The sequence below is a fragment of the Canis lupus genome, unplaced genomic scaffold (genome assembly GCF_011100685.1).
Source record: "Canis lupus familiaris isolate Mischka breed German Shepherd unplaced genomic scaffold, alternate assembly UU_Cfam_GSD_1.0 chrUn_S1539H1726, whole genome shotgun sequence".
Classification (NCBI taxonomy): domain Eukaryota; kingdom Metazoa; phylum Chordata; class Mammalia; order Carnivora; family Canidae; genus Canis; species Canis lupus.
Window position 1 is genome coordinate 394,771 of NW_023330377.1, and position 24,785 is coordinate 419,555.

The window sequence follows — 24,785 nt, forward strand, 5'->3', positions numbered from 1 at the left end:
GTTGTGCCCAAGATTGCGAATCCGAGAAACCACCAAGAAGCCCACACCGAAGCAAACACACAATGGTTTATTTATAAGCTCGAGCTGGTGTCCGAGTATACCCGACACAGCAGAGCAGGGACTTGGACCCCGAGGTGGGTTTTAGCTTAGTTTTAACGGCTTGTCTCAGGGACCTCCAGAAGGGCTAGAGGAATTCCTCGAGTTCTGTTTACATTTTGATATGTGGCCTTCAAGGGCATTGAGCTCTGTTCTCATTCTAATAGGGGCTTCCTGCCCTTGGCCTGGGCTCAGTTTTGATTCTATTGTGGAGCTTTCTAGGACATTAAGCTGTAAACAGCAAAGGTTCCACACCTGGAAGGGGTATGTCACACTGTTGCTATATGCTGAAAATGCGGTACTGGAAACAGGAAACCCGGGAGCCTCCACCAAAACGTGTTAGAACTAAGGAGTGAGTTCAGTAAAGTCACGGACACAAACTGACCCTACAGAGCAGAGTAGCCTTGCTGTGTCCTGACAATGAGCACTCAGGAAGGAAAGGAAGGACGTGAAGGCCTTCTCAGGAGCATCAAGGAGAATAAATAATGAGACTGAACCAAAGGAGCACAAGACTTGTGCACTGAACCATACCAGGCTCTGGGAGGCCGTCCTGGGCTCATGGGGTGGGAGCCTCATCTTGTGAAAATGTCTGCAGTTCCTGTAGGCACCCTCAGTTTCAATGTCATTCCTATCAAAATCATGGTGGCAGGTCTTAGAAATAGGAAAAAAAATCCATAACATCTATCCGCCCCCACAAATGACCCGGGACAGCAAATCAGTATTTGAGAAGCAGGACAGATTGGGATGCAGCACTTTCCGATTTCAAATGATGTCACAGAGACACAGGATAAAGCAGTGTGGTTTTCGGGCCCCCACCTGGCTCCGTTGGTTAAGCATCCGACTCCTGACCACACCTCCTGTCCCGATATTAGGGGTGGTGAGTTCTAGCCCTGGGCTGGGCCATGGACGAGGCATGGAGCCTATGTAGGCAAACCAGTCCCACGGCGGGTGGTCCCAGTATAAGCTGAATGAGCAAAACAGAGAGTCCAGAAGGAAATGTGCTTTGATACAACTGATTTTTTAACTTAATTTAATTTAAACCCAATTAATTAACCGATAGTGTATTATACTTTCAGAGGAAGAATTCACGGATTCACCAGTTGGAGATAACAGCAGTGCTCATGACATCACATGCCCTCCTTCATGCCGGTCTCCTGTTAACCCACCCCCCCGCCTCCAACGACCCTCAGTTTGTTTCCTATCATTAAGAGTCTGCATTTCCTGCAACTGTTTTCATTTTGTTTTTCCTTCCCTTCACAGTTGTTATATGCTTCGCTTCTTTAATCCCACCTATGAATGACACCACACGGTCATTCTCTTTCCTGACTGACTTATTTCACTTAACATGATCCCTCTAGTTCTATCCACGTCATTGCAAATGGCAAGATTTCTTTCTCTTTGAAAGCTGAATACCATTCCTCTCTCTATGACCATCATTTATCTCCCATCCTTTTAATCCATCATCTGCCCGAGGGCACCGAGGCTCCTCCCACAATGTGGCTACTGTTGACCCGGATACTGTGAACATCAGGACATGCAGGTGTCCCGATTCTCACTGCATCTGTATCTTCGGAGTGAGCTCAGGCCTTTCACCTGCTGGTCGCAGGGCGGCTCTATTTGTAACTTCCTGAGGAGCCTCCAAACTGTTTCCAGGGTGGCTGCACCAGCCCGCAGTCCCGCCCACAGTGGAAGAGGGTTGAGTGAGTTTTGTGGGATGTGGTAAAAGTCTGGTCCACATTTCATTTCGCGTCCTGTGGGCTCCAATTCCTTGTCCTTTAGTATTTCTGGGGAAGCCGGGTGTTAGGCTCCGTTTCAGTGAGACGTTTCCGAAGCTAACAGGCCACAGCTGGAGCCTGAAAGGAGGCAGGTGTTGTCCCTGATGCGCCCGCTGCCTCCTGCACAGCCTCCTACAGCGCCTGAGCGTCCCGCAGGGGGCGCCCGAGCCCAGGCCCCACCCAGGGGGCCTGAATGGGCAGGAGGCCTAATCTGCCTGCAATAACAGGAGCAAGCCTGTGCTAGGATAGGCCTGAGGAGGACGTGGGGAAGCGTCCACGCTGATGAGCTGCAGCTTCAGGAAATTGTGGGCTTGCATCCAGGCTGAAAGGAGCCCCTGGGCCACTCAGGACCCACGGGGAGTCTTCAGGAAGATATGGGCCCACATCCACGCTGACAAGAGCCCCTGGGCCACCTCAGGACATAAGTTGAGGCTTCTGGAAGTTGGGGTCCGCATTCACGGTGACAGGAGCCCCGGTCTCCTCAGAACCCTCAGTGATGTTCGGGAGGACGTTGGGTGACATCTACACAACAGGATGCTGACTTCTTTAGGACCCCCAGTGTTGGCTTGGGGAAATATGGGATACGTCCATGTGGACAGAAGACCCCAGCCTTGTCAGGGCCTGTGGTGAGGCCTCAGAAAAATGTGGGTGGCCAATCCACACTGACAGGAGTCTCCAGCCTCCTCAGGACCCACTGTGAAGTTTTTGGAAGATTTGGGGCCACATCTATGCTGACAGGAGCCGCCAGCCTCCTCAGGTCTTATGGTGAGGCTGAGGAAAATGTGGGGCCACGTCAATCCTGACAGGACCTGGACTTTGGCTTCTGGAAATATGGGGCTGCGTCTATGCTGACAGGAGCCCACAGCCTCCTCAGGATGCGCCGTGAGTTTTCTGGGGGATGTGGGGCCATGTCCAGGCTGACAGGAGCCCCCGGCCACCTGAGGACCTGCTTAAGGCTTCCAGAGGATGTGAGGCATAGTCCACAGTGACAGGAGACCCAGCATCCTCAGGACCCGCTGACTATGACTCAGGAACACGTGGGGCCACGTCCGCACTCACAGGAGCCCTGCTTCCTCAGGACCCCCTGGAGGACTCTGGAGGCTCCGTTGGGGGCCACGTCCACATCAGAAGGGACTCCTCAGAACCACAGGGTAAGTGAATGGGTAGAATGAATGGTAGGGTCAGGGGAGGGGAGGCAGTTGGTGGTTAGGCTTAGGTTAGATGTTAGGTGTTTGTGATTAAGCTTATGGTTACGGATTACAGGTTAGGGTGAGGGATAAGGGTAAGGGTCAGTAGTTAGGAGTTAGGGTGGGTATTAGGGATTAGGGAACGGGGTTAGGGTTAGCGATAGGATTTAGAGTTAGGGTTAGGGTTTAGGCTTTAGGGATTAGGGCAGGAGGTTTGGAGGTGGGGTTAGGGTTATGGTTACAGTTAGGGATGGTTTTGGTTTCCATTTAGGGTTACGGTTTAGGGTGTGAGTTAGGGTTAGGGGTAAGGGTTAGAGGTTAGGGTAAATGGCTATGTTTAGGGTTAGGGCGAGGGTTAGGTTTAGGATAGGGGTTAGTGCTAGGTTTAGGGTTAGTGTTTAGTTAGGGATTAGGGTCAGGTCAGGGTCAGGGTATGGTTTTGGAAAAAGGTAAGAGATAGGTTTAGGGTGTAGTTTAGGAGTTAGTTTTAGGGTACAGGTTAGAGTACAGTTTGGGGTATGTGATAGGATTGGTATTGGGTTAAGGTTAGGGTACAGGTTAAGGTTAGGAATAGGATTTGAGTATATTAAGTTAAGGTTAGGGTTAGAGGTTAGGGTTAGATTTAATGTAGGGGTCAGGCTTAAGGGTTTAGAATAGGTTTAGGATTTAGGGTGAGGGTTGGCAGAAAGTTTCAGTGAATGTGTTTTGGTCTTGGGGTTTGTGTTTGGTTTTCGATTAGTGATGGGTTTTGTTTAAGGGTTATGTTAACATTAGGATTAAGTATAGGGTTAGGGTTATGTCTGTGTATGGTTAGAGTTTGGGTCTTGGCATGTGCCTGCACTCGGACTCGTAGTAATGGGCAGTTTAGTTTTGTGCACTCTAGGTTTTGGGTTCAAAGATAGCATGACTCCACCAAGTCAGTGGCCTCCCCGGAGAATCAAAATACAGGCTTCTGCTGGGGTCAGAATAGACATGGCAGGCTTCTCCCGAGCTGAGCTAAGGAGGGGATTTGTGGGTTAGAGACCCTTTATTTGGATTTTAAGTTGTCTTTCTGATATTATCTCTACTGCGCCCATGTTTCATCAATACTACCAATTATTATTTTAAAGTTTTACTTGAATTCCTGTTTGTAAACACAGTATGATATAGCTTCCAGTTTACCACATAGTGATTCAACCCTTGGATACAACGCCTGGTACTGGTCACAGGTGCCCTCCACTGTCCCTATCCCCTGATTCCCCATCCCCCCTTCCTCTGGTATTTATTAGTTTATTCTCTGTGACTAAGAGTGTGTCTCTTGGTTTGCTTCTCTCATCCCCCCTGAGCCCCTTTGCCAGTTTGTTTGGTTTCTTAAAATCCACATGTGAATGCAATTGTATGGTATTTGGTATCTGTCTTTCTCTGACTGAGTTCATTTAGCATAAATCCTTTCCACTCCTTCCACGTCATTGTAAATGGCTTCATTTCATCCCTTCTGATGACCGAGTGATGTCGCAGTGTGTATATTTACCACATCTTTCTGCCCATTCATCTGCCGATGGACATCTGGGCTGTATCCACAGTTTGGCTGTTGTTTACACTGCTACAAACACTGTGCTGCGTGTTTAGAATCTACTAAAGTACTTTTGTATCCACGGGGTAAATACCTAGCTCTGCAATTTTGGAATCGTAGGGTAGCTCTATTTTTAACTTCTTTTTTAAAAAAATTTTTTTTCTTTTTTTTTTAATTTTTATATATTTATGATAGTCACAGAGAGAGAGAGAGAGAGAGAGATAGGCAGAGACACAGGCAGAGGGAGAAGCAGGCTCCATGCACCGGGAGCCCGACGTGGGATTCAATCCTGGGTCTTCAGGATCGCGCCCTGGGCCAAAGGCAGGTGCCAAACCGCTGCGCCACCCAGGGATCCCCAAAAATTTTTTTATGATAGTCACAAAGAGAGAGGCAGAGACACAGGCAGAGGGAGAAGCAGGCTCCATGCACTGGGAGCCCGAAGTGGGATTCCATCTCGGGTTTCCAGGATCGCGCCCAGGGCCAAAGACAGGCACCAAACCACTGCACCACCCAGGGATCCCCTTTTTTTAACTTCTCGAGGACCATCCACACTGTTTTCCACAGTGGCTACATCTTTTTGCATGCCCACCAGGAGTGTAAGGGTGCTACCCCTTCTCCATAGCCTCACCAACACCTGTTGTTTCTTGTGTTGTTAATATTCGCCATTATGACGGTTGTCAGGTGACATATAATTGTGGCTTTGGTTTGCATTTCCCTGATGATGGGTGACGCTTAGTGTCTTTCCGTGTGTCTGGTGGCCATCTGGCTGTCTTGTCAGAGACAAAGTCCATCATTTTTCTGCCCATCTCCAGTTGCATAATTTGTTTTTAGGATCTTGAGATTTATATTTCCTTTATGTGTTTTACATACTAACTCTTCACTGGATGTGTTGTTTACCAATTACGCCTTTCATTTTGTATGTTGACTTTTAGCTTTGGTTTTTTCCTTCACTTTGCGGAAGCTTTTAAATTTGATGAATTCCCAATAGTATTTTTGCTTTTGTTTCCTCACCTCAGAGGCATATCTAGAAAGAAGATCCAGGGATCTCTGGGTGGCGCAGCGGTTTAGCGCCTGCCTTTGGCCCAGGGCCCGATCCTGGAGACCTGGGATCGAGTTCCACGTCAGGCTCCCTGCATAGAGCCTGCTTCTGTCTCTGCCTATGTCTCTTTCTCTCTCCCTCTGTGTGTGACTATCATAAATAAATAAAAATTAAAAAAACAAATATATATATATTTTATATATATATATAATATAGAAAATAAAAATTAAAAAAAATATATATATATAATATATTTTATATATATAAGATCCAATGGCTAATGTCAAAGACGTTGCTGCCTATCTTTCCTTCTTTGTATGGTTTCAGATCTCACATTTAGGTCTTTCATCCATTTTGAATTTATTTTTTATATATATCGTATAAGAAAGTGGTCCAGTTTCATTCTTCTGCATTTGGCTGCCTGGTTTTCCCAATACCATTTGTTCTTTTCCTGGGGTCAGGGTTAGGGTTTCTTGAAGAGACTGTCTTTGTGCTTTGGATATTCCGTCCTGCCTTGTTGTCGTTAATGGATCATAGAGTTACAGGTTTCGATCTTGTTTCGGATTTCCATTCTGTTCTATTGATCTAAGCATCTCCTGTGGGGAGATCCTTGATTACTGATTCAATTTCTTTGCTGGTTATCTGTCTGTTCAAGTTTCTTATTTCTTCCTTTTTCATTTTTGCTATGTTATATATTTCCAGGAATTGATCTATTTCTTCCAGGTTCTAGGTTGCTGGCATATAATTTTTCATACTGTTCTCCTATAATCGTTTGTATTTCTCTAGTGTTGGTTGTAATATCTCTTTTCTCATTTGAGATTTTATTTGGGTCCTTTCATTTTTATCTTTTTTCTTTTTTAAGGATTTATTTATGGATTCATGAGAGACACAGAGAGGCAGAGGTATAGACACAGGGAAATTGAGGCTCCATGCGGGGAGTCTGATGTGGGACTTGATTCCCCCAAGACCCCTGGATGATGACCTGAGCCAAAGCAGATGCTCAACCACTGAGGCACCCAGGTGCCTTGCTGATTCAAATCCTTTGCTAGTTATGGGTCTGTTCACATTTTTTATTTCTTCCTATTTCAGTTTTGCTCGTTTGCACATTTCTAGGCATTTGTCCATTTCCTCCAGGTCTCCCAGTATGTTAGCGTATAATCTTTTTTTTTAATTTTTTTTCTTTTTAAATTTATTTATTATTCATGATAGTCACACGGAGAGAGAGAGAGAGAGGTAGAGACACAGGCAGAGGGAGAAGCAGGCTCCAAGCACCGGGAGCCCGACGTGGGATTCGATCCCGGGTCTCCAGGATCGCGCCCTGGGCCAAAGTCAGGTGCCAAACTACTGCGCCACCCAGGGATCCCTGATAGCGTATAATCTTTCATAGTATTCCCTTATAATTGTCTTATTTTTCTGGTGTTGATTTGATCTCTCTTCTCTCGTTTGTGATTTTATTTATTTAGGTCTTTTCTCTTTTCTCGTTGATAAGGCTGGCTAGGGCTTGATTCCATTTTCTTAATTATTTTGAAGAACCAGCTCTTTGTTTCGTTATTCCATTCTACTGCTTTGTTGTTTATGTATTGTTTATTTGTGCTCTCATCTTTATTTTCCCCGTCTTCTATAGGCTTTAGGCTTTGTTTACTAATCATTTTCCAGCTTCTTAAGGTGTAGGGTTAGGCTGTGTATTGGAGACTTCTTGTTTCTTGAGGTAGGCCTGTATTGCTATGTACTTCCCTCGTACGACTGCCTTTGCTACATCCCAGAGGTTTGGAGAAACATGTTTTCATTTTCATTTGTTTTAAATTTCCTCTTTAATTTCCTGGTTGCTCCATTCATTCTCTAGTAGGATGTTCATAATCTCCACGTATTTTTGGTCTGTCCAAATTTTTTCTTACTGTTGACTTCGAGTTTCATAGCGTCGTGGTCCGAAAATGTACAGGGTGTGATATCAACCTTCTTGTACCTGTTGTACCTGTTGAGGGCTGATTTGTGGGCCATGATATGACCTGTTCTGGAGAATGTCCCATGTGCAATTGAAAGGAATGTGTATTCTGCTTTAGGAAGAAATGTTCAGACTATATCTGTTGAGTCCCTGTGGTCCAGTGTGTCAAGGCTATTGTTCCCTTGTTGATTTTCTGTATAGACGATCGGTCCATTGCCATAATTGGGTGTTAAAATCCGCTGTCATTGTATTATTATCAGTGAGTTCCTGTATGTTTGTTGTTAATTGGTTTCTATATTTAGGTCCTGCCATTTTCGCAGCATAAATATATAGTTTGATCTTGATAGAGAGTCTTTTTAATTATGAAATAATGCCCTTCTTCATCGCTTGTTACAGTATTACTTTCTTTTTTGAAATGTAAATATTTTATTTAGTTATTCATGAGAGACACAGAGAGCAGCAGAGGCAGAAACATAGGCAGAAGGAGAGGCAGGCTCCCCAATTGGAGGCCGCTGTGGGACTCGGTCCTGGGATCCCCAGGCATACAGGTACGGGGATGATGGGTGGAGGAGGGGCCCCAGAACACGGCCTGCCCCGGCCCCCTTCACAGAGAGAGCACAGACATCTGGGTGGCTTTGCACAGAAACTGGTGACCTGAGGCTTCCTGGCTGGCACTCTGTCCCAGCCCCTCCTGGCCCAAGGGGCACAGCCTGAGTCCCAGTAAAGTCTGTCAGGTCCTGAACCTGGCATCCGGCCGCCCCTGGAAGTCACATGGAGAGGTCAGCTGGGTATGGATGGTGGCGCCCCTGCAGGGGCTGGTGGGGCCTGGGTGGTGCCCCCTCCTCCTCCCTGGGGGTCTCTCCAAGCCCCATGCAGTGTTCTGGGAGACACAGAAAAGGGCTGCCTGTGCATTTTCGCACCACAACACTTTATTGACTTTCTACAGCAAACGGGCTCAGAGCCGAGGGTGCACACCTTCCCCTAGGGACGGAGAGCTTTCTGTCCTTTAGGGGAGGGCAAGAATGACACGGGGTGGGGGTGCGGGTTTTGGAGTCCCCCACCTGGGAGCATGTGTGGAATCCGGGTGGGGGGCGTGTGTCCTGAGGTTTCAGCCTGAGAGACGGTTCTGAGGAGAGCAGAGCTGACCTGGACCTGCAGTTCATGGGCTCCTGTGCTGGATCCCCGCAGGGCAGCTGGACCCCAGCCTCGGGCTCCCAGGTACCCCAGCACCTGGAGTAGCCTGCCTCCTGGTGTGAGTATGGGTGGGGCCCACCAGCCTACCCCTGCTCTCCCCACCCTGGGGTGTCCCAGGATCCAAAGGGCGCCCTAGGTCAGCGACCTGGATCGGTGGGGTACGCCCAGGGCCCAAGAGGCCACATCCAGCTGTGAGACAGCTTGCTCAGCCCGGGGCCAGAATCCAGGGATGGCCAGGGCCATGGGGGGCTGGATCCCATTAGTCTTTTTGTTAGGCCTGGGGGGGCTCAAATCAACTCAGCCCCCACAGAGCCCGGGGCCAGGTCACCCCAGGTTCCTATGGGTTAGGTGCTGGTGTCCTGTGCAGGGTGTGCCGCCCTCCAGGAGGGACAGTGGGTGGAAGCAGGACACGGTGGATCGTCTGCACCACTCACCTGCACCCACCCAGTCGGGGGCTCCCTGTCTTTCCAGCTCCCTGCAACCACTGGGTACTCTATGGGACACCAGGCTTCTGATGGGATCAGGGTATACAGGGAAACTCGGGGAGGGTGAGCATGTCCCACAGGGGGCATCTGCACCAGGTCGTTGCTAGGGATAAATGGTGTGGGGGTGGATCCTGTGGGAGCAGGGTTATGATTGTGGTGGAGTGTGGGGGATGTTGTAGGGGGATGGTGTTGGGGTATAGTGTGGGTGGAGATTGTGTGGGGCTGTGAGGGTGTGAGGGGGATCATTTAGGTGGGATGCCTTTGGGGATGATGATGTAGGGGGATGGAGTGGGAGTGGGGAATGAGGGGGATGTCGTGTGGGGCCTGCGCACACAGGGTATCTCCTTCCCCTAAGATGCACAAGGAGACATCTACAGTTCAAGGCGACCCCAGTCTGGGGTTTGTTGTGACACCTGCCCCTGGGGCACCGTGTGGTCAGTGCAGGGCCGTGGCTGGACCGGGGGCATTATCTGGGGGTCATCATAATATGCATGCTTTCAAATTGCAAATTGTCTCAAATTAAATGCATAGAATTTAGAAATATATAAAGCACCGAGAATGGGTGTCACTCTGACCCGTCCAACCCTCATGGGATCGATGTGTATCCTGCTCCAGCCACGGCCATGCCACCTCGCCCCCAGGTCTGGTTCCTGCCCCCCACATCCCCCACCCCATCCCCTGCTTCTCATGGGGCCGACCCTCTCCCCTTTGGTGTTCAGCTCCCATGGCAACCCCTGGAAGCCCCATCCTAGTGGCCTCCTCATCCCTGAGGCCCAGAGGGGTGGGCACGGTGGTCATCCCAATCACCCTACCATGGAGTTGTGTGTTGTTGGCTGCTGTTGCTCCCCCTGGTGTCAGAGGCTCCGTTTTCCCTACACAGAAGCCCCCGGGCCCCAAAGCCCCCTGGCCCAGCAGCCTCACCCGACCCCTAGCAGTCCTAATATATGATGTGGCTACCGAACGTCCTGTTGACGTCCAAGTCTACCTGCGTTATGTCCCTGGAGGAGACCAGGGCCTCCTCCTTCATTTCCTGTGGGAAAACTGGGGGGGAGGAGCAGGCGTCAGGGACAGACCCCGACCTGTCACGAGCTGCCATGCTGGGCAGGGAGCCCTGTGGTCACCATGGGAGTGTGTCCTGCCAAACCTCCTTCCTTCCTCTGGGATGCCAGGGATGGGGGGAGTCCCCACCATGCCCGTGGGACCTTTGTGAGGACCTGTGCCCACTTGTTGTGGGCGGGGAGGTGACGGAGTGTCAGCCTGGTTGGGAGGGGATAGGGGTTCAGCCAAGGTGGGAGGGGACATGGGGGTATTGTGCCCAAGATTGCGTATCCGAGAAACCACTAAGGAGCTGACATCAATGCAAACCCACAAGGGTTGAATTCCAAACTCGAGTTTGCGTCCCAGTACACCCAACACAGCGGAGCAGGGACTAGGACCCGGAGTTGGGTTTTAGCTTAGTTTTAAGGGCTGGTCTCAGCGACCTCCAGAAGGGCTGGAGCAATTCCTTAAGTTCTGTTTACATTTTGATATGAGCCCTTCAAGGGCATTGAGCTCTGCTCTCATTCTAATAGGGGCTTCCTGCCCTTGGCCTGGGCTCTGTTTTGATTCTATTGTGGGGCTTTCTAGGACATTAAGCTGTAAACTTCTGTTTTTTTTCTGTAACTGAAGTAATGTAAATTTCATCTCTTCTTCACAGGGGCCTGGGATGGCTGGGCATGTACGAATGCTGAATTTAAATTGGAATGGCCTTAATTTTCTCGGCCTCCATGTGTCCTGTCCCATCCTATCTAGTTCCTTCCCCCTTCCCAAGAGCTCCTAAGAGAGCAATTGCAAATGACCTCAACGTGGCATCCTGTGTTGGGGGGACAGGCCCAGTGATTGTGATCAGGAAGACCTGGTGTGTGGGTGTCCCAGCTGTGCAGCAGGATTCGATGCTGCTGACTCTTATTCCCTAAGGCTATCTTGACAACTGACTTCGTACATAGAAAAACTCTCCTTAGTCTTTAAAAGATGAGGAGCGGGTCAAAGTGTTTTTTCTCTGCCCATCTGATTGCTCAGATTCCAATGTGAGACGTATTTCCTGTTAATAAGGATAATTTACTATCCGTAGTACTATGGTTAAAATATTCTGACACAAGTAGTTCAGAGGGATGAGGGTTTCTCATCTCTTTCTTCACAGTTCAGTCACTCATTAGAAAATGCATCTTTATGGATTTAGAAAGTACTGAGAGACATTATTACCAATGGTCCTATTATTATGTGAAGGATTCTTCCCTGAGATTCTTCCCCTGTTTCAACTGACACTGAAACACTGTGAACTCTTTTGAAGACAAATGTCAAGGAAATAAATGTTATGCATTGCTAATTTTAAATGCACTTGCAGGGATCCCTGGGTGGCGCAGCGGTTTGGCGCCTGCCTTTGGCCCAGGGCGCGACCCTGGAGAGCCGGGATCAAATCCCACATCAGGCTCCCGGTGCAGGGAGCCTGCTTCTCCCTCTGCCTGTGTCTCTGCCTCTCTCTCTCTCTCTGTGACTATCATAAATAAATAAAAAAAAATTTAAAAATGCACTTGCAATATGGTGTCTATTGTACTAGAAGTATTTTTATCTGACTTTTGCTATTTATTTTCCTTTACTGCTTTTCAGGTTGAGGAGGCATTATACGTATTCATAAGTGTTTTTCTTTCCTTCTGATCTAAAATTCTTACTCTGTTTCCATCAAAGGAACTCTTTAAGAATAAGGCAAAGTTAATTCAACTATTCTTAAAATGTCTTCATACTTGAAGCCTGATTCATTTAAGTCAATTTTCAAAATAAATCTTATTTCTTAGGAAAAAAACAAAGATTTATAGGGAAATTGAGAAGATACTACAGTGCATTCACATGCACTTGCACTCAATTTCTCCAATTATTGATATCTTATATTAGTACGGCACAAATATTAGCTAATGAATCAATATTAAAATAGTCACAATAACTAAAGACCATACTTTATTCAGATTTCCTTAGTTTTTGCTAAGGAAATCATATCACATTCCATTTGTCCTCATGTTTTCTTAGGCTCCTCTGGATTGTGACAGTCTTTCAGCCTTTCCTTGTTGTTGTTGAACTGGAACACTTTGAGAAGTAGAGTATTTTGTAAAATTTCCCTCAGTTGGGACATGTCTCATTTATCTCATGATTGAATAGTTTTTGTGGATTATATACAGAGATATACTGCCATTTTCATTATATCATATAAAGGATAGATACTATCAACATGATTTGTCAGTCTTGGTATCAATCTGATGATCTTGCTGAGGTAGTGTTTGTCACCTTTCTCTGCAGTAAACTGATCCTTTATTATTATTAATTATTATTATTATATTATCAATATTATTTTAAGTTTTTCACATTATATTTTGTAGAAGGAAGTTACTATGTTTATTCCACACATAAGAGTGGGAAGCTATGCTCATGAACTTGATGGTGGAATGTCTGCAAAAATTGTTTGAAATATTTCTACATGGGAGATTTCTCTTCCTTGTGGGTTTGTTTCTTTTTCAAATATATTTTTTATTTATTTGAGAGAGAGTGGAGAGAAAAAGCATGAGTGAGAGGGGCAGAGGGAGTCGGAGAAACAAGTTTCCTGCTGAACAGATAGCCTGCCTTGGGACCTGGATCATGATCTGAGCCTAAGGCAGAAGCTTAACTAACTGAGCCACACAGGTGCCACTCTTCTTTCCTCCCTTCCTTCCTTCCTTCCTTCCTTCCTTCCTTCCTTCCTTCCTTCCTTCCTTCCTTCCTTCTCTTTCTTTCTTTCTTCTTTCTTTCTTTCTTTCTTTCTTCTTCTTTCTTCTTCTTTCTTTCTTTCTTTCTTTCTTTCTTTCTTTCTTTCTTTCTTTCTTTCTTCTTCTTTTAATGATAATTTTATTTTTTATTGGTGTTCATGTCGCCAACATACAGAATAACACCCAGTGCTCATTCCGTCAAGTGCCCCCCTCAGTGCCCGTCACCCATTCACCCGGACTCCCTGTACTCCTCCCCTCCCAGCATCCCTAGTTACTTTCTCAGAGTTAGGAGTCTTTATGTTCTGTCTCCATTTCTGATATTTCCCACACATTTCTTCTCCATTCCCTTATATTCCTTTTCACTATTATTTATATTAACGCATTGAATGACAACATACATTTGTCCATCTCCGATTGACTTACTTCACTCAGCATAATACCCTCCAGTTCCATCCACGTTGAAGCAAATGGTGGGTATTTATCATTTCTAATGGCTGAGGAATATTCCATTGTATACATAAACCACATCTTCTTTATTCATTCATCTTTCAGGGGACACCATGGCTCCAACCACAGTGTCGCTATTGTGGACATTCCTGGTAAAAACATCGGGGTGCAGGTGTCCCGGCATTTCATTGCATCTGAATATTTTGGGCAAATAGGGAAGAGTGCAATTTCTGGGTCATAGGGCAGGTCTATTTTTAACACTTTGAGGAACCTCCACACAGTTTTCTGGAGTGGCTGCACCAGTTCACATTCCCACCAACAGTGTAAGAGGGTTCCCTTTTCTCCGCATACTCTCCAACATTTGTGGTTTCCGGGCTTGTTAATTTTCCCTATTCTCACTGGTGTGAGGTGGTATCTCATTGTAGTTTTGATTTCTATTTCCCTGAGGCAAGTGATGCAGAGCATTTTCTCATGTGCATGCTGGGCATGTCAGTGTCTCCCTCTGTGAGATTGCTCTTCATGTCTTTTGCCCATTTCATGATTGAGTTCTTTGTCTCTTTAGTGTTGATTTTAAGAAGTTCTTTATAGGTCTTTGAAACTAGCCCTTTATCTGATACATCATTTGCAAATATCTTCTCCCATTCTGTAAGTTGTCTCTTAGTTTTGTTGACTGTATCCTTTGCTGTGCAAAAGCTTCTTATCTTGATGAAATCACAACAGTTCATTTTTGCTTTTTTTCTTTTGCCTTCATGGATGTATCTTGCAAGAAGTTACTGTGGCCAAGTTCAAAAAGGGTGTTGCCTGTGTTCTCCTCTAGGATTTTGATGGACTCTTGTCTCACATTTAGATCTTTCATCCATTTTCAGATTATCTTTGTGTATGATGACAGAGAGTGGTCTCATTTCATTCTTCTGCATGTGGATGTCCATTTTCCCAGCCCCATTTATTGAAGAGACTGTCTTTCTTCCAATGGATAGTCTCCTCCTTTATCGAATATTAGTTGACCATAAAGTTCAAGGTCAACTTCTGGGTTCTCTATTCTGTTCCATTGATCTATTTGTCTGTTTTTGTGCCAGTACCACACTGTCTTGATGACCACAGCTTTTTAGTACACCCTGAAAACTGGCATTGTGATGCCCCCATATGAGGTTGTCTTTTTTAAATTCCCCTGTCTATTCGGGGTCTTTTCTGATTCCACACAAATCTTAAATAATTTGTTCTAACTCTCTGAAGAAAGTCCATGGTATTTTGATAGGGTTTGCATTAAACGTGTTCATTGCCTGGGTACCATTGACATTTTCACAATGATAATTCTGCCAATCCATGAGCATGGAATATTTTTCCATCTCTTTGTGTCTTCCTCAATTTCTTTCAGAAGTGTTCTATTGTTTTTAGGGTATATCCTTTACCTCCTTGGCTAGGTTTATTCCTAGGTATCTTAAGTTTTTGGTGCAATTGTAAATGAAATTGACTCCTTAATTTCTCTTTCTTCAGTCTCATTGTCAGTGTATAGAAATGCCATTGATTTCTGGGCATTGATTTTTTATCTTGCAACGCTACCAAATTGCTGTATGTGTTCTAACAATCTTGGGGTGGGGGCTTTTGGGTTTTCTAGGTAAAGTATTATGTCATCTGAGAAGAGGGAGTGTTTGACTACTTCTTTGCCAATTTGAATGCCTTTGATGTCATTTTGCTGTCTGCTGAGGCTGGGACTTCCAGTACTATGTTGAATAGCAGTGGGAGAGTGGACATCCCTGTCTTGTTCCTGATCTTTGGGGAAAGGCCTCCAGTGCGGCCCCACTGAGAATGATATTTGCTGTGGGCTTTTCCTAGATTGCTTTTAAGATGATGAGAAATGTTCCTTCTCTCCCTATGCTCTGAAGTGTTTTGATCAGGAATGGATGCTCTATTTTGTCAAATGCTTTCTCTGCATCTAATGAGAGGATCATATGGTTCTTGGTTTTTCTCTTGCTGATATGATGAATCACATTGATTGTTTGACGAGTGTTGAACCAGCCTGTGTTCCGAGGATAAATCCTACTTGGTCATGGTGAATAATTTTCTTAATGTACTTTTGAATCCTATTGGCTAGTATCTTGTTGAGAATTTTTGCATCCATGTTCATCATGGCTATTGGTCTGTAATTCTCCTTTTTGCTGGGGTCTTTGTCTGGTTTTGGAGTTAAGGTGATGCTGGCCTCATGGAACGAATTTGGAAGTACTCTATCTCTTTCTAACTTTCCAAACATCTTTAGTAGGATAGGTATGGTTTCTTCTTTAAACGTTTGATAGAATTCCCCTGGGAAGCCATCTGGCTCTGGACGTTTGTGTCCTGGGAGGTTTTGGATGACTGCTTCAATTTCCTCCCTGGTTTTTGGCCTGTTCAGGTTTTTGTATTTCTTCCTGTTCCAGTTCTGGCAGTTTCTGGCTTTCCAGGAATGCGTCCATTTCTTCTAGATTGCCTCATTTATTGGTGTATGGCTGTTCATAATATGTTTTTAAAATCGTTTCTATTTCCTTGGTGTTGGTAGTGACCTCTCCTTTCTCATTCATGATTTTATTAATTTGAATTTTCTCTCTCTTCTTTTTAATAAGGTTGGCTAATGGTTTATCTATCTTATTAATTCGTTCAACGAAACAATTCCTCCTTCCGTTGATCTGTTCCATGGTTCTTCTGGTCTCGATTTCCTTGAGTTCTGCTCGAATGTTAATTAACTCTATTCTTCTGTTGGGTGTAGGATCTATCTGCTTTTTTTTTGCTCTAGCCTCTTTATGCGTAAGGTTAGCTTTTGTATTTGAGTAGTTTGCCGTTTTGGAATAGATGCTTATATTGTGATGTCTTTCCCCCTTAGGACTGCGTTTGCTGCATGCCAAAGATTTTAATGGTTGTATGTTCATTCTCATTAGTTTCCATGAATCTTTTTAATACTTCCTTAATTTCTTGGTTGACCCTTTCATCTTTTAGCAGGATGATCCTTCACCTCCACGGGTTTGAGCTCCTTCCAAACTTCTTGTTATGCTTTAGTTCTAATTCCAAGGCATTATGGTCTGAGAATATGCAGGGGACGATCCCAATCGTTTGGTATTGGTTCAGACCCTATTTGTGACCCAGTATGTGGTCTATTCTGGAGAAAGCTCCATGTGCACTTGAGAAGAATGTGCATTCAGTTGAGTTTGGATGTAAAGTTCTGTAGATTTCTGTGAAATCCATCTGGTCCAGTGTATCATTTAAAGCTCTCGTTTCTTTGGAGATGTTGTGCTTAGAAGACCTATCGAGGGTAGAAAGAGCTAGATTGAAGTCACCAAGTATAAGATAATTATTATCTAAGTATTTCTTTACTTTGGTTATTAATTGGTTTAAGTATTTGGCAGCTCCCATATTCGGGGCATATATTGAGGATTGTTAAGTCCTCTTGTTGGATAGATCCCTTAAGTATGATTTAGTGTCCCTCTTCATCTCTCACTACATTCTTCGGGGTAAATTTTAGTTTATCTGATATAAGGATGGCTACCCCTGCTTTCTTTTGAGGACCATTTGAATGGTAAATGGTTCTCCAACATTTAATTTTCAGATTGTAGGTGTCCTTCTGTCTAAAATGAGTCTCTCGTAGGACAGCAAATAGATGGGTCCTGCTTTTTTTATCCAGTCTGAAACCCTGGGCCTTTTGATGCGGTCATTAAGCCCTGTTCATGTTCAGAGTTACTATCGATAGATATGAGTTTAGTGTCATCATGATATCTATTCAGTTCTTGTTTTTGTGGATTGTTCCACTGAACTTCTTCTTAAAGGGGAATTTTAAGAGTCTCCCTTAAAATTTCTTGCAGAGCTGGTTTGGAGGTCACATATTCTTTCAGTTCCTGCCTGTCTTGGAAGCTCTTTATCTCTCCTTCCATTTTGAATGAGAGCCTTGCTGGATAAAGTATTCTTGGTTGCATGTTCTTCTCATTGAGGACCCTGAATATATCCTGCCAGCCCTTTCTGGGGTGCTAGGTCGCTGTGGAGACGTCTGCTGTTACCCTAATGCTCTTCCCCTTAAAGGTCAGGGATTTCTTGTCTCTTTCTGCTTTAAGGATCTTCTCTTTATCTTTGGAATTTGCCAGCTTCACTATTAAATGTCGAGGTGTTGGATGGTTTTTATTGATTTTAGGGGGGAATCTCTCTATTTCCTGGATCTGAATGCCTGTTTCCTTTCCCAGATTAGGAAAGTTTTCAGCTAGGATTTGTTGAAATACTTATTCTGGCCCTCTGTCCATTTTGGCGCCCTTGGGAACCCCAATTACATGTAGGTTTTCTTCCTCAGGCTGTCGTTTATTTCCCTTAATCTGTCTTCCTGGTCTTTTAATTGTCTGTCTCTTTTTTCCTCAGTTTCCCTGTTTGCCATCAACTTGTCTTCTATGTCACTCCCTCGTTCTTCTACCTTGTTAACCTTCGTCGTTAGGACTTCTAGTTTGGATTGCATCTCATTCAATTGATTTTTACTTTCTGCCTGATTGGATTTAAATTCTGCAGTCATGAAGTCTCTTGAGTCCTTTATGCTTTATTCTAGAGCCACCAGTAGCTGTATAATAGTGCTTCTGAATTGGCTTTCTGTCATTGAATTATAATCCAATTTTTGTAACTCTGTGTGAGAGAGGACTGTTTCTGATTCTTTCTTTTGAGGTGAGCTTCTCCTTCTAGTCATTTTGCTCAGTGCAGTGGCCAAAAACAAATTGTATTGGGAAAAGGAGAAAAAGAGAGGAGAGAAAGAAGGAAAGAAAAGAGAAAAAAAAAGAATAAAGGAAGATAGAAGGATAAAATGAGAATAAAAAGAGAAAATAAAAGAAAGAAGGGGGAAAAAGGGAGGGCGAAGCAATCAGAAATCAAAAAATAAAACATGGGGGAGTATCTTCTGTTTCTGTATACTTTAAGTCCCTTGACTTCCCCTGGAACTTGTCCATCTAGCTGGACTTCTGGGGCGGGGCCTGTTGTGCTGATTTTCAGATGTTAGCACTTGGGGGAGCTGTTCTGTCCACTTCCTGGTGGAGGGCTCAGTGGGCGTAGTTTACCCTGTGAGGCCTCTGGAGGAACAACCCCAGTGGCAGCGGCCAGCTCTGGATACCTGTATTCAGCACCCACAGTAACTCCAGAGCAGTCCATCTGCAGGGCCTGGAGGCTCTGGGACGGGACCGCTGATCTGCTCAGCTCTGGGCAGGAGTGTCCTTGCTGTCCTGGGCCATCCGAGCCTCTGCCTGTCCCCGGGGAGGCCTAATCCTGGGCTGTGTCCTGGCGCCCTGTGCTCTGGGGCCTGCGCTGTTGGATTCACGCTCCTGTCTGTGCAGCCGCCTCTCCCCGGAGCTGCCGCCCAGCCCCTCTGAGCTGCTCCTGGTCGGGCAGCCCCCTCTGGGAGCCGCCGCCTGAGCACCTCCGAGTTGCTTCCGGAGCCGCACAGCCCCCTCTGCAGGGAGCCACTTCCTCTGCTTGAGGCACTGCCACCAAGCTGCTCCTGGGGCATGCAACCTGCTCCATGCAGAGCCCTGCCCGAACCCCTCTGAGCTGCTCCCAAGTCAGTGCACGTGCCCTGCAGCACTTAGGGAGCTTGTTGCACTCTCCTGGGAGTGCAGGTGTCTCTTAGTGTCCCAGGGAGCCGGTGGGTATCCCCGCCCTCCTGGGGTCCTGCTCTGAACCCCTGTGGTCGCCATTCTGCCCAGGAAGATTGGTGCATATCCTGCTTCTCTGGAACAAAGCTCTCCTGACCAGGGGGTACACCGCCTGGCCTCAGCCCGGCTCCTCGTGGGGCCCCACCCCTTGGATGCCTTTTGTTTCTTTATTTCTTTTTCCCCTGTCATCCTACTTTGCTAGAAGCGTGAACTTTTCTCACTGTAGCATTCCAGCTGGTCTGTCTTTAAATCTCAGGCAGAATTCGAAGATTTTCAGGATGATTTGAAGGTTATCTAGGTAATTTGGAGGGGACACGTGACTTGCGGACCCTACTCTTCCGCCATCTTGCCCCTCCTCCTGTATGTTGCCTTTTAGCTTTGGTTGTTTCATTCACTTTGCAGAAGCTTTTCAATTTGATGAAGTCCCAATAGGATTTTTGCTTTTGTTTCCCTCACCTCAGAGGCATATCAAGAAAGAAGATCCAATGGCCAATGTCAAAGTCATTGCTGCCTATCTTTTCTTCTTTATATGTTTTTTGGTCTCACATTTAGGTCTTTCATCCATTTTGAATTTATTTTTTATATATATGGTGTAAGAAAGTGGTCCAGTTTCATTCTTCTGCATGTGGCTGCCTGGTTTTCCCAACACCATTTGTTCTTATCCTGCAGTCAGGGTTAGGGTTTGTTGAAGAGACTGTCTTTCTGCCATTGGATATTCCTTCCTGCCTTGTTGTCCATTATGGGTCATAGATACATGTTTGTATCTTGTTTTGGCTTTCCATTCTGTTCTATTGATCTAAGCATCTCCTGTTGGGAGATTCTTGATTCCTGATTCAATTTCTTTGCTGGTTAACTGTCTGTTCAAATTTCTTATTTCTTCATTTTTAATTTTTGCTATGTTATATATTTCAGGGAATTGATCTATTTCTTCCAGGTTCTAGGTTGCTGGCATATAATTTTTCATCATATTCTCTTATGATCTTTTGTATTTCTCTAGTGTTGGTTTTTATTTCTCTTTTCTCATTTGTGATTTTGTTTGGGTCCTTTCTCATCTTTTTATCTTTTTTCTTTTTTAAAGATTTTATTTATGTATTCATGCAAGACACAGAGATGCAGAGGTATAGGCACAGGGAACCTGAGGCTCCATGTGGGGAGCCTGATGTAGGACTTGATTCCCCAGGACCCCGGGATCATGACCTGAGCCAAAGCAGATGCTCAACCACTGAGGCACCCAGGTGCCTTGCTGATTCAATTCCTTTGCTAGTTATGGGTATGTTCACATTTTCTTTCTTCCTATTTCAGTTTTGCTCATTTGCACATTTCTAGGGATTTGTCCATTTCTTCCAGGTCTCCCAGTGTGTTAACGTATATTCTTTCATAGTATTCCCTTATAATTGTCTTATTTTTCTGGTGTTGATTGTGATCACTCTTCTCTCATTTGTGATTTTATTTATTTAGGTCTTTTCTCTATTCTCGTTCATAAGGCTGGATAGGGCTTGATCCATTTTATTAATTATTTTGAAGAACCGGTTCTTAGTTTCATTATTCCATTCTACTGTTTTTTTATTTCTGTATTGTTTATTTCTGCTCTGATCTTAATTTTTTCCCTTCTTCTGTAGTCTTTAGGCTTTGTTTGCTATGCCTTTTCCTGCTCCTTAGAGACTTCTTCTTTCCTTTTTTTAAAAACATTTTATTTAATTTTTATTTATTTATGATAGTCACAGAGAGAGAGAGAGGCAGAGACATAGGCAGAGGGAGAAGGAGGCTACATGCACCAAGAGCCCGATGTGGGATTCGTTCCCGGGTCTCCAGGATCGCGCCCTGGGCCAAAAGCAGGCACCAAACCGCTGCGCCATCCAGGGATCCCAGACTTCTTGTTTCCTGAGGTAAGCCTGTATTGCTATGTACTTCCCTCTTTGGACTGCCTTTGCTACATCCCTGAGGTTTGGAGAAACATGTTTTCATTTTCATTTGTTTTAAATTTCCTCTTTAATTTCCTGGTTGCTCCACTCATTCTCTAGTAGGATATTCATAATCTCCACGTATTTTTGGTCTGTCCAAATTTTTTCTTACTGTTGACTTCGAGTTTCATAGCATCGTGGTCAAAAATATACAGGGTGTGATATCAACCTTCTTGAACCTGTTGTACCTGTTCAGGGCTGATTTGTAGCCTATGATATGATCTGTTCTGGAGAATGTCCCATGTGCACTTGAAAGAATGTGTATTCTGCTTTAGGAAGAAATGTTCAGACTATATCTGTTGGGTCCCTGTGTTCCAGTGTGTCAAGTCTATTGTTCCCCTGTTGATTTCCTGCATAGACAATCGGTCCATTGCCATAAGTGGGTGGGTGTTAAAATCCCCTGTCATTGTATTATTATTAGTGTGTTCCTGTACGTTTGTTGGTAATTGTTTTCCATATTTAGGTACTCCCATGTTGGCAGCATAAATATTTAGTTGTTTGATCCTGATAGAGAGTCTTTTTGACTATGAAATAATGCCCTTCTTCATCACTTCTTACAGTATTTGTTCTTTCTTTTTTGGGATTGAATACTTAATTTATTTATTCATGAGAGATACACAAAGAAGCAGAGGCAGGAACATAGGCAGAGGGAGAGAAAGGCTCCCCAAAGGGATGCCGATGTGGGACTCGATCTTGGGATCCCAGGAACACACCCTGTGCTGAAGGCAGATGCTCAACCACTGAGCCACCAGGTGTCCCCCAGGGTTTGGTTTCAAATCTAGTTTTTCTAATATAAGCATTGGTCCTCCAGCTTTCTTCTCATAACCATTAGCATGATAGATGATTTTCCATCCCCTGACTTTCAATCTGCTGGTGTCTATAGGTCTAAGGTGAGCATCTAGTAGGCAGCATACCTATGGACCTTGTTTTTTTAATAACGATTTTATTTTTTAGAGTATGAGAGAGAGAGAGAGAGAGAGAGAGAGGCAGAAAATTAGGCCAAGAGAGAAGCAGGCTCCCCACCAGGAGCCCAATATGGGACTCGATCCCAGACTCTAGATCACATCCTGATTCAAAGGCAGAGGCTCAAACCCTGAGCCACCCAGGCATCCCGGATCCTGTTTTTAAAGGCACTCTGATACCCTATATCTTTTGATTGGAGCATTTAGTATCAGCATTCAGAGTGCTTTTTCAAAATATGAACTTTGTGCCTTTGTGTTACTGGTAGAGTTGGTGTTTCTGGTGACGTTCTCTGGGCCTTTCTAGTCTTTGTTGTTTTGGTCTCTGTTTTCCCACACTAGAATGGTCCCTCTGAAAATTCCTTACTGGACTGATTTGGTGGTCATGAACTCCTTTATACTTTGCCTGTCTGGGAAAATCTTTCTCTCTCTTTCTATCCTGAATGACACCTTTGCTGAAACAAGAATTCATATAAATTGGACTCCAATAAAAAGAAATATAAAAACATAAAATAAATTTTTGCTATTATGATTGTGGAAAATGGCATTTAGTAGGAAAAGCAGAAGCTAAAATAGAAGAGGAATGATTTCACCATCCATGGCCTTCACAGGGACCTGGTGTCCTTTCCTAGGAGGGCCCCCCACTCCGGAGGATGCTTCCTGGCCCTCTGTGCTCCTTTTTGGAACACAGCAGGCACATCTCCGTGCCCCCAGCACCTCTGCAGTCATGGTTTATAGCATCTTCCAGGTATCCTATTGGGGACCACGGCATCGTGTATGTAACCATCCAGCTGCTGTTTGACAACATTGGGGGGATTCTGACTTTTGTTGGTTGTGGGGTGTGTGTGTGTCTATCACATGAAGCTATCACATGTAGCTATCAGATCTTCCGGCTGGATCACCCAAATGCCAAAATGGTTGGTACAACATCATTTCTGGTGCTGTTGCTGGGTGGCTAGCTGGGCTCTCCTGGCTGACCCATGGCTCGCTCCTGAGGTGAATTTCAGCCAGAGGGTCAGCTGAGGTGGAAGGTCTGGCTCGGCCACAATCCCATGTCCGGCAGTGGGTCTCCCCGAGCGCCGCCTGCTTCTCTTCTCCCCGATGCCTCTCCAGCAGGGACCAGACCTCGGGGCTACCCTGGGGGTTCTCCAGAGGTGCCGGATGCCCATTACGGGGAGCCATGGGGCAGCCTGTGTGTGGTAGTAGGGGTAGTGATGGGGCTGATGTTCCTCGGTCTTCTGTGCTGCCTGGCCTTCAGGACAAGCCCCATGCTCACCCAGCCCCTACTCACTAGGTGAGAAGGGTGCCCTCTACACACTGGTGTGAGAGATCCAGCACCACAAGGTGTGCACAGTGAGTCCACCTGGTGAGGGTGGCACAGGTGCACGATCTTCAAGTGTGGGGAACAGGAAATTTATCAAAAATCCCCTACCCCTGGACAAGCAGAGCAGGACTGATTCAATTTTGTGCTACAACCGCCACCTCCCCTATGACCCCCACATGACCTGCTTATGTCTTAAGGCGTTTCCCCAACCCAGTGAAGCCGCTGGGTACACTGTAATCGTAAATCGGCTCATAACAATGTAACCCTGCTTTGTGCCCGCCAAAACTGCACGCCGATTCTGACCAAAGAAATAGGCCAGGTCAAGTGGATCCTATAGGGTAAGGTGTAATTCAATCGGTCACCTGCATGTGGACCGACACGACTGTGCAACTTTCTGTGTATCCCATGGGCCAATGGACCCTATAAAGCTGCTACGCCTCTTAGTCTCAGGGTCCAAATCCTTGCTCCGCTGTGTCGGCTGCACTAGGACACAAGCTCCAGATTGTAAGGAACCCTTGGGAGTTTGCATCGGTGTTGGCTCCTCAGTGGTTTCTCTGATTCACAATCTTGGGCACAACACAAAGGCCTACTGTCCTAACATCCCTTCTAGGACCATGCTGACCCCCCGGCAGGCCCTCTCTGCCCCAGGCACAGAGGCACAGGGATGCGGGGAGGGGAGGAAGTGCCCCGTACCCGGCCAGCCACGGCCTCCTGGAAAGAGGGAGCACAGACCTCTGGGTCGCTTTGCATTGATCCTGGTGACCTGAGGCTTCCTGGTGTCCCTCTGTCCCAGGCCCTCCTGGCCCATGGGGCACAGCCTGAGTCCCAGTAAAGTCTGTTGTGTCCTGACCCCGGCATCTGGCCACCCGTGGAAGGCACGTGGGGACGTCAGCTGGGTGTTCCTGGCGGCGCCCCTGCAGGGGCTGGTGGGGCCTAGGTGGTACCCCCCCCTCCTCTCTGGGGGTCTCTCCATGCCCCGTGAACAGTGTTCTGGGAGACACAGAAGCGGGCTGGCTGTGCATTTTCACACCACAAGACTATTGACTTTCTACAGTAAACGGGCTCAGAGCCGAGGGTGCACGCCTTCCCCTGGCGATGGAGACCTTTCTGTCCTTTAGGGAAGGGCAAGAATGACATGAGTTGGGGACGGTTGCCGGAGTCCCCCACCTGGAAGCATGTGTGGCCTCTGGGTGGGGGCGTGTGTCCTGAGGTTTCAGTCTGAGAGACGGTTCTGAGGACAGCAGAGCTGACCTGGACCTGCAGCGCATGGGCTTCTGTGCTGGGTCTCCACAGGGCAGCTGGACCCCGGCCTCAGGCTCCCTGGGGCCCCAGCACCTGTAGGAGCCAGCCTCGTGGTGTGGGTGCGGGTGGGGCCCACCATTCAGCTGTGAGAGGGCTGGCTCAGCCCGGGGCCAGAA

The 24,785-nt window shown here is 46.1% G+C and overlaps 1 long non-coding RNA gene across 2 annotated transcripts in view; it reads left to right on the plus strand.

The window, feature by feature from the left end:
* Positions 1 to 2,663: 2,663 nt before the first annotated feature.
* The window catches only part of LOC119878355, a 69,027-nt gene continuing 46,905 nt past the window's right edge, over positions 2,664 to 24,785 (plus strand). For both annotated transcript variants that reach the window (XR_005386805.1, XR_005386804.1), the window contains exon 1: positions 2,664 to 3,022. This is a non-coding gene — a long non-coding RNA (uncharacterized LOC119878355). The remainder of the gene's footprint in view (positions 3,023 to 24,785) is intronic.